Below are 8196 nucleotides of genomic sequence, written 5' to 3'. Positions count from 1 at the left end.
CTGTGTCTCTCTCTGTCTCTCTCTCTCTCTCTGTCTCTCCATCTCTCTCTCTCTGTCTCTCTCTCTGTGTCTCTCTCTGTCTCTCTGTCTCTCTGTCTCTCTCTCTGTGTCTCTCTCTGTCTCTCTGTCTCTCCATCTCTCTCTCTGTCTCTCTCTCTGTGTCTCTCTCTGTCTCTCTGTCTCTCTGTCTCTCTCTCTGTGTCTCTCTCTCCCCGTCTCTCTGTCTCCCTGTGTGTCTCTCTCTCGGGCCTACGAGGCACAGCGGTGGGTGGACCCGCACAGCCCGCCCTCTGTGCCGGTGGCCGGGCCGCGTGACTCCTGCCGGGGCTGCCAGGGGCTCGGCCTCTTATCGCCCTGTATCGCCTCTCCCTCACCTGCGCCCGTCGCCCGGGGTTACTATTTGCTCCTCAAACACGCCAGGCCCCGCCCTGGAACTGCAGGGGTGCTTTCTGCCCGCCCGCCGGCCACTCCGCTTCTGGGCGGGCTGCGCCGGCTCCCCGCTCCCTCCCGGCCTCCGCGACCCCCGGCCGGAGGGCCTGTCCGCACGGGAGTTGGTGACGACACCGTGGGCCACGCGGAACCACGCCCGGGGCCCCCGCCGCACGCTCTCCGCGCCACAGCCCCGGCCGGTGGGCGGGCAGGCGGGGTCGCTTCCGGCCGAGCGGCCGGAGGTCGGATTCTGACCCTGAGATGCGAAGGTTCCGAGGGGCCCAAAGGCGGCACGGGAACCGGCAGGAATCAAAGCAGGGAGACAACAGAATGTTGTTTGAAGTCCTTGTGATAAAAGCACCTTTCAGTTTTAAAAAGCAGCACGTCGTTGTCAGTCTTAGGCTTGGCCTTGCCACATTCGTGTCCCCACCTCCCTTTGCCAGAAACTGTGTGGGTTTCTGGGCCGCTCGCCCCTGCCGACCCCGCTGTCCGGCCGCCCAGGGCCCCCGGGCGGGCTCAGCCGCGGGGCGGAGCCGAGGAGCGGGCACTGGCCGTCCCTGCGAGTTGGTCGGGTCCGCTCTCCGCAGGCGCAGGGGGCGCGCCTCACAGCAACCGGTCTAGTCCAGACACGTCTGGGTTCAGGGGTGAAACCACGAAGCTGTGAGCGTCTGTTTCCTTTTTGAAATCGGGCCTCACCCACGAGCCCACGGACGACGGGCCTCCCCAGCCCTCACCGCCGGCCCCCAAACGCCTCCTGGCCGGGCACGGACGCCGTCGCACGGAGTGGCCAGCGTTCCGTCCCGCCACGCGGCCTGGCAGGGCTTGGCCGCGGCATTTCCGGGTGGTGAAGGGGAGGCCCGACAATAGGACCTAAAGCACGGGGCCCTCCTTGCGGGGGCGGAGTGGACGCTGCGGGAAGGCGGGAGCCACAGGCAGGCGGCCGGTGGGTCCGGGCAGCAGCGGGGCCCCGTCCCCCATTGCCACCCCCTGAGCTCTGCACGTCGCCTTGCGGTCGTCAGCCAAGGCCGGTGGGGTCCGTGCCTGGGCGAATGGGGGGGTCGGCGGCCGCCGTGACTCGGCCTCTCGGGGCAGGAGCAGAGGGCAGGCTTTGCGTGGACGGCGCTTCCGAGGACGGTCTCTGACGCGTCGGCGGCGGCCGGTCCTGCCGTTTACGGCCCCGGGCCTGGTGCTCAGGCCTCCCCTGCGACGGCCCCCGCGGCCTTCCTCCGGAACTCCCGCCGCTCGCCCGTCACCGCGGCTCAGCACTGACCTGGCGCTCCCTGGGCGCCGGCGCAGAGGACGGCCCTGCCCGGGGTGCGCGCCCGCTCGTTTCCTTGGCCGGCGACGCCGGGGGCGCGCACCCGCGGCCTGGCACCGGGGTGACCGGCGGCCTCGCACTGGGTGGACCCTCGGGCTGACCCTGGTTACAGGACCGGGGCCAGCTCTCATTCCACGGCCTCCGGAGTCTGTGACGAGCTCGGCAGCCCCACCGTGTCACCAGCGCCCGCTCCCCGGGAGGAGTGCGGGAGGGGAGGAGGGGTCGCCCAGGGACGCCTTCCTCAAGAGGCTCCCAAACGGAAGGCGGGTTTGCCGTCTTTGCCAGGCAGCCCAGGCCGAGGGAGGGGGAGGGGAGGGAACCACAGACGCAGAGGCCCTGGGACAAAGGGACGAGGTGGGGTCCTCCTGGGGGCGGGGCCGCGGGGGCCGTGACGAGGGCCCCCGATGCCACGGGACGGAGGGTCTGGGGTTGTGTTGGACGGCGGCCGCCAGGCGGGTGTCTTGTTTCGGGAGGGCCCGGCGGGGGCACCGAGGGCATGGGAACCGGAGGAGCCGGGGGAGCCCCGCGCCCGGCACCTGCCTTTCAGGGCGGCGCTGTGTCATCGCCTTCCTGCAGTGGCAGTAAATCTTCAGGTGACAACTGCTCTTTGTGTTTCCGGTTCTGTTTCCCGGTGGGAGGGCACGCTGCTGCCTCGCGGGTGTGAACCAACTGCAGCTGCGCGGCACAGCCCTCTCTCTGTCCCTGCTGGGGACGGAGGTGGAGAGAGGGAGGTCTGCCGGCTCGAAGACCATCTGCATGTCCTGCCTCGATGGCTGTCTCTGCAGGGCCCTGTGCTGGGTTTTATGGTTTTGTGAGAAGCGAGAAGATTCCTTAAAGAAAAACATGTGCCTCTGTGATCAACCGTAGATTTACATTTGACAATTGCTGAGCGCAAACTCGTCTGCCCTTGGTAGGTTCTTCTTGGCCGTTGTTTTCTTCTGTCATTTAGGAAGCATTGCTGCTTGTGGGGCCGCGGGGGCGTTCCGGGCCTGGCCGGGGCAGCGCCCGCCGCGGGCTGCGACCTCAGCGCCACGCTGCTTGGGTAAAGGACTCAGAGCTCCGGGCCTCTCCAGCCTCTTGCTGTCTCGGGCCACGAGGCGGGAATGCCAGAGACGACTCACTGAGCTTTAGGGCCGGAGGGGCCCTCGGGTTCTCCCGCTGCCGCGTCCGCCACCAGGGGGAGGACCACGCAGGGCCGGCTCCCGGGGACCCGAGCCAGGAGCCCCCTCCCCGACCCCCATTTGAGGCAGAGCCAACACGCCTCCTGGAGACCCAGGGATGTGGCTTGTCATGCGGCCCCCACAGGACGAGGCTTTGAGGGGGGCAGCGAAGGGAGACAGAAGCCTAGTGGCCCGTCCGGGTTTAGGCCCTGAGCCCTTCCCCATGGAACCGCTGTGGTCCTCGGTCACTATGCTTCATAAACGTCTTCTGCGCTGAGACGGGACGTGCGAACGTCTTGGAGCTGTAGGAAGCGAACTTCCCACACGAGGTGAACTGCTTGGCACATGGGCAGAGACAAGTGCGACGGCCGTGTGCTGCCCAGATTTCTGCTCACATCGTCCCGAGAGGCAGGGCCCTGCCTTCTCGTCAGTAAAAGGCTCTGCCTGTATCGGGGGCAGCAGTTTTCAGCCTGGGAGCCTGCGGCCCCGGGGAGGCTGGGACGCAGCTGGGGCTCGATACACACGTGCCAAGCAACAGGGCTCTGAAAGTGGATGTGTGACCGTTGGTCAGCCCGTCATCTTCCCACGGGCCCCTGTGTCGGTCAGGATGGAACCTGCAGTGGGGCAGGAGCTGGAGACGACCGACCGACCGTAACAGTGAGGTGGGCAGAGACGGGGGGGGGGGGGACCGCCGGGCCGACAGGGGCGCCGCCGGCCAGCCGCTCGGGGCTCAGCGCACGTTCAGGACGCAGGGCGTGTTTTCCCAGGAGGAGAAACTCGACACCGGCCTAGGCCAGCCAGGCTGCTCCCGGAGGAGAGGAGAGGAGAGCGGCACCCGCGTACTTTGTGAAATTAAAGATGAAGAATTTACGAGCACAGGGTGTGTCCGTAATTTACGAGCAACGGGAGTGCCAGCGCCCAGGCTCCGTCTGCAGGCGAGCGTGTGGGGTCCTGCTCGCTGAGGGCGCGGCGTGGCCTCGCCGGTTCCGGGGCCTCGCGGTGACCTCGGCGGGCCCTGTGCGGCTGCGGCTCCCGGTCTGTCTGGCGGGGCAGCGCCTGCCGCACACGGAGGCCCTGGGCCCGCGCAGTAGGAGGCGCGTGTGAGAGGCACACACAGAGGCTGCCGGGCCGGCCCTGCTCCTGCCCCCATCCCACGCCCCTGGCCGGGCCCCCGCCTGCCTGTCCCTGACCTCCAGAGGTCACAGAGCTGCCGCCGCGCGCGGCCTCCTGGCAGGGCTGCCTTCCAGGCAACTGACCCCAGGCAGCCCCACATCTTTGTGCTACTGACACGGCTACTTAGTTGTGAGGACACATTTTTGTACTTAGTTTCATGCCTGGCGTCGTTTGTGTGACGTCACTGGCCGGGAAACCTGGGTCTCTTAGTTCAGTTCTGGACCTTCTCTGAGCTGGGAGGTCGTCCTTTGCCGTAGACCATGGTTTCTCCGTAAAACACGCACGATAGTTACCGTCAGGTCAGCACGGGGGCCTCGACACGTGGCTGTCGAGATGGGCTTCCCCCGGGCGGCCTCCGCGGGAGCCATCGTTGGTGACCGCCGCCCTCGGGCCCTGTGCGCTGGGGCCTTCCGAAGGAGGCAACGGGGTACGTTGGCAAGGCTCCCCGCTGACGTCACAGAGGGAAGCGGCGGCGGGACGTGAACACCAGGTGTCCGCATGTTTGCGTTGACGGGAACAACGGCAGGACGCAGACGCGAGGCGGTCATTGCAGCAGACGCAGGACCGAGCACATGGTACGCGGGGCACCCGGGACCCAGGAGGAAAAGTGACGTTTCCAGAGCCGCGCAAGCAGAGAGGTAGCCGCGAGAGGAGACCCGTCCCGCAGGCCGGGTGACGCCAGCGTGCGCGGCTGGTGCCTGGCGCCTAGCCGGGGAGCGCCCGGAAGGCACGGTCCCGGGGGCGCAGTCCGGGGGCTCCCAGGGCGTCCCACGCCCGTGCTGTCCACGTGGCACTGAGAGAAGCAAGTTGAAGAGAGGCCTGAACCGAGGGTCCTCGTGATAAGGGCGCACGACTTCGAGACGCCCGCAGGGATGTGTGTGTCACCGTCCCGTGGAGATGGGAGCGTTGAAGCGAGGCAGGGAAACGCCGGTGAGAGGCAGTGGCGACCTGCCAGCAGACGTGTCCCGCTAACGCAGAGGAAGGCGCGCGAGCAGCAGGCACCGGACGCCGCGGCGGCGTGTTCTCCAGGCCGCTGGGCCTCGCTCCCGCCCCGCGGGACAGGCGGGCTCCGCCCTCGCGGGCTCCACCGTCCCGTGACCGAGGCACCCCTTTCTTTGGGGACTAACCTCCCTCCTTGCAGATGTGGTTAAAATTAAACCCGGCATTTTGCACAGGCCGCTGCAGGGTAATTTCCATAAATAGCGCCAGTAAGACTCACAATTAGGTGCCTAAAGTTTTAAATGGCCGAGTGCCCTTAAGTTATGTGTCGCGTAACGGGGGGTGAGCTCAGCGCCGCAGCCGAGGCAACGGATCCGGGCGGGAGCTCGCAAGCCCATCGCGCGTTCGGCGTCCACTCGGCCTCTCGTCGCCCAGCCCCTCGTACCACATGCCCCTGTGTCCTGAGCCCTCAGGAAACGCATGTTTAATAATTGAGAATCTCACTCAAATATGTTTTTGAAAACGTGTGTTCTCTGTTGTCCCCTGCGTTTGAGGCTGCTGTCATGAAACAGGGGTTTGACCTGAAGGCGACCGTGCATGTCCAGGCTGGTTTTTGCGATGCCGCCCGGAACCGGACCTTCGACGCCTGCATTTCTCCGAGGAGAGCTGGGCTCCCCCTTTGGGGGTGTGTCCAGCACGTGCTGACAAGCCACAAGGAACGGGCACGTCGTTTGTCAGTGGCCTTTATTTTTTGACTAAAATACGGCCTCACCCATCACACCGGATCCGATGTGCCAGGCTTGGCTTGGAGAGGCACCCACTGCCAGCAAGCAGCGCAGCTGCCGGGGACAAAAAGGCTCGCTTCCGCACAGGCTCCTCCGCCTTGGGCCGCAGCGCCGGCGGCGACGCCGCAGGGCCACCTGGGGTCCTCCCGCCTGCGGCTGCCCCGGGAGGGAACAGGCGCCCAAGGGAAGCGCACGGTGGGAAGTCTCAGTCGGTTGCTTCAGTTTGGGTATTTTTGTTAAAATAATCTTTTATTAACTTAGGTGGCTTGAGTAGGCATTGGCGTTGAAGTGTGATGATCCTAGTCACAGCTAGTGAAAGGTCTTCCTGGCAGCTTCGAAGAGAAGCCTTGGACCCCAATAGTAAAGCCACGACGGATTTTCAGGCAGTGTTTTTACTCGGTGGTGGAAATCGAGGATGACACGGGCCTGCTGTACCCCCGCGATTGTGCGGAGCCCCTCGCGTGACGTTAGGCTTCATCGTTTCCCTCCCAGGGTCCTGCCCTCTGTCTCTGCGCAGGCGTGGTGCGCAGGGAGCTTGCACCCCGACCCTGCGCCTTCTTGGGACGCACTTCTGTGGCGGTTGGTCCCGTGACCTAACTGGCCAACGGGAGGGGGGATCTGCAGAGAGACAGAGAGAGAGGTGGCTTCTGGGAAGGGGGCCTCAGGAGAACGCCTGTGCCGCCAGCCGCCCCTCGCCTCCTTGCTGGGGACGCGGACAAGCCGCGGTGGCCTCGGGCTGCAGCCGGGAGCGCGGGAAGACGGAGGAGTGCCCGCACCAGGTCGGGACCGCCGACCCGCAGGCTGCGTATGGCGGGAGCCAGAGGCCCACCGTCGGGCCGGGCCGCTGCGGGGGTGGCAGAGGGAGGGCCCCTCTCCGCCCCGGGGCAGCTGCAGCTCCCTGTGGTCGGCACAGGGCCCTGGGTGTGCGCGGTGCTGACGATTCCAGAGCCCCAGGAGCCCAGGGGGAGCGTCCCCTGAGAAAGTGTCCAACGCCAGTTCCCTAATTCTGGTCACACGGACGAGGCCTCCCAGCACTGCCGAGGGTCCTTACCGCAGTGTCTGCCTCACACCCTCCCGATCACCTTCCTGTTTGTTTTCCGCAGCTGCTCTCGTGTCCTGCGCTGCCGCCTGCAAGTCGTCCTTCCTTACTGCTTTATGGGTTCCCTTTCGTTTAGAGCATTGCAGGCACACGTCCCCTCGTATGTCCGGTTACGGCGTTCTTTCAGTGTCTTCTCAACAGATGCCCGTGCGCATGTCTGTGTGTTGGGGCGCCAGGCACGAGCGTGGGCTCAGGCGGTGAGTGGGCACAGTGACCGCAGGCCCCAGCAGGCACCTGACACGGACACGAACAAGCACAGGCCACGTCGTCGAGAGAGACACCAGACAGAACGGCCCGGGCGCGGGGTGGGGACTGTTCCTGGAACGGGAAGAGTGTGCGCCGTGACTCCACGGAGCGACGCAGTCCCCGGCACCGTGCGGCCACAGCGCGCGGACCGGGGGCCGCAGTGACGGCCCTCCCAGGGCTGCGTCCGCAGGAGTGTGCTGGCCCGCCGCCGGTCCGGCCCCCTTCCCTCCTGTGCTCTGTCCCGCGCGTCCGGGCGGCTGTCCACGAGCGCGCCGGGACCACGCAGCTGCTGCGGGAGCGCGGCCCAGCTCCCGGGCGGCGGGAGTGCGCGTTTGCAGCGCTGCCTGGAAGGCGATGGGCATGAAGATGCGGGCGAGGACCGGCATCTGGAAAAGCACAAAGCGGACCCAGCAGCCGTGCCCGCCTGGCGCCAGACCTTCCGAAGCGGCTGGTGTCGCCGGGAGCGGCCAATGTGCTCAGGTCAGACAAGTGACGGTGTGGCCGTTGTCATCTATGATAAAGTTTTGTCTCTGGGGCATTGCAGGCCACGCACGAACAGGCCGTGAGAAGCAACAGGTGCCTGACAGACGGGTGGGGCCTGGCGGACGGGCCTGGGCTCCGACCTCACGCCCCGCCTGCGCCTCGCTGGCCTTGACCCTCCTGGCTGGCAGAGGCCCCGCACAGCGAGCCCCCAGGTCCGAAAGGCCGACGGTCGCAGCGCAGGCGGCCCGTCCCCACGTCCCCATGTTTTCTGCAGTTCACTCTGAACAGGGTCCATCTACTTTGGGGAACTTTAAAAGATTTAACTTATTACTAACTGGATTTGGGGGTGAATTTCATTGATGACATTTTCTAATCATGAAAAAAAATGCTGCTTTAGAATAAAACATGTAGTTATAATAAGCTAATGTCGATGTAAGAAACGTCCAAACCTGGAGAGAGAACTTTTACAAGAGTTTATCTGGGCCGAGCCCACAACATACGCCAGCTTTCTCTCAAATGCTCCCCAGACTAACGATCGTGCGTTTTCTTTCCTGCGTTGGAAGT

This window comes from Pteronotus mesoamericanus, unplaced genomic scaffold (assembly GCF_021234165.1).
Source record: "Pteronotus mesoamericanus isolate MK-2021 breed Mesoamerican mustached bat unplaced genomic scaffold, CSHL_Meso_final contig_163, whole genome shotgun sequence".
Classification (NCBI taxonomy): domain Eukaryota; kingdom Metazoa; phylum Chordata; class Mammalia; order Chiroptera; family Mormoopidae; genus Pteronotus; species Pteronotus mesoamericanus.
The sequence above is the reverse complement of the archived record's forward strand: the minus strand, read 5'-3'. Positions refer to the sequence as shown.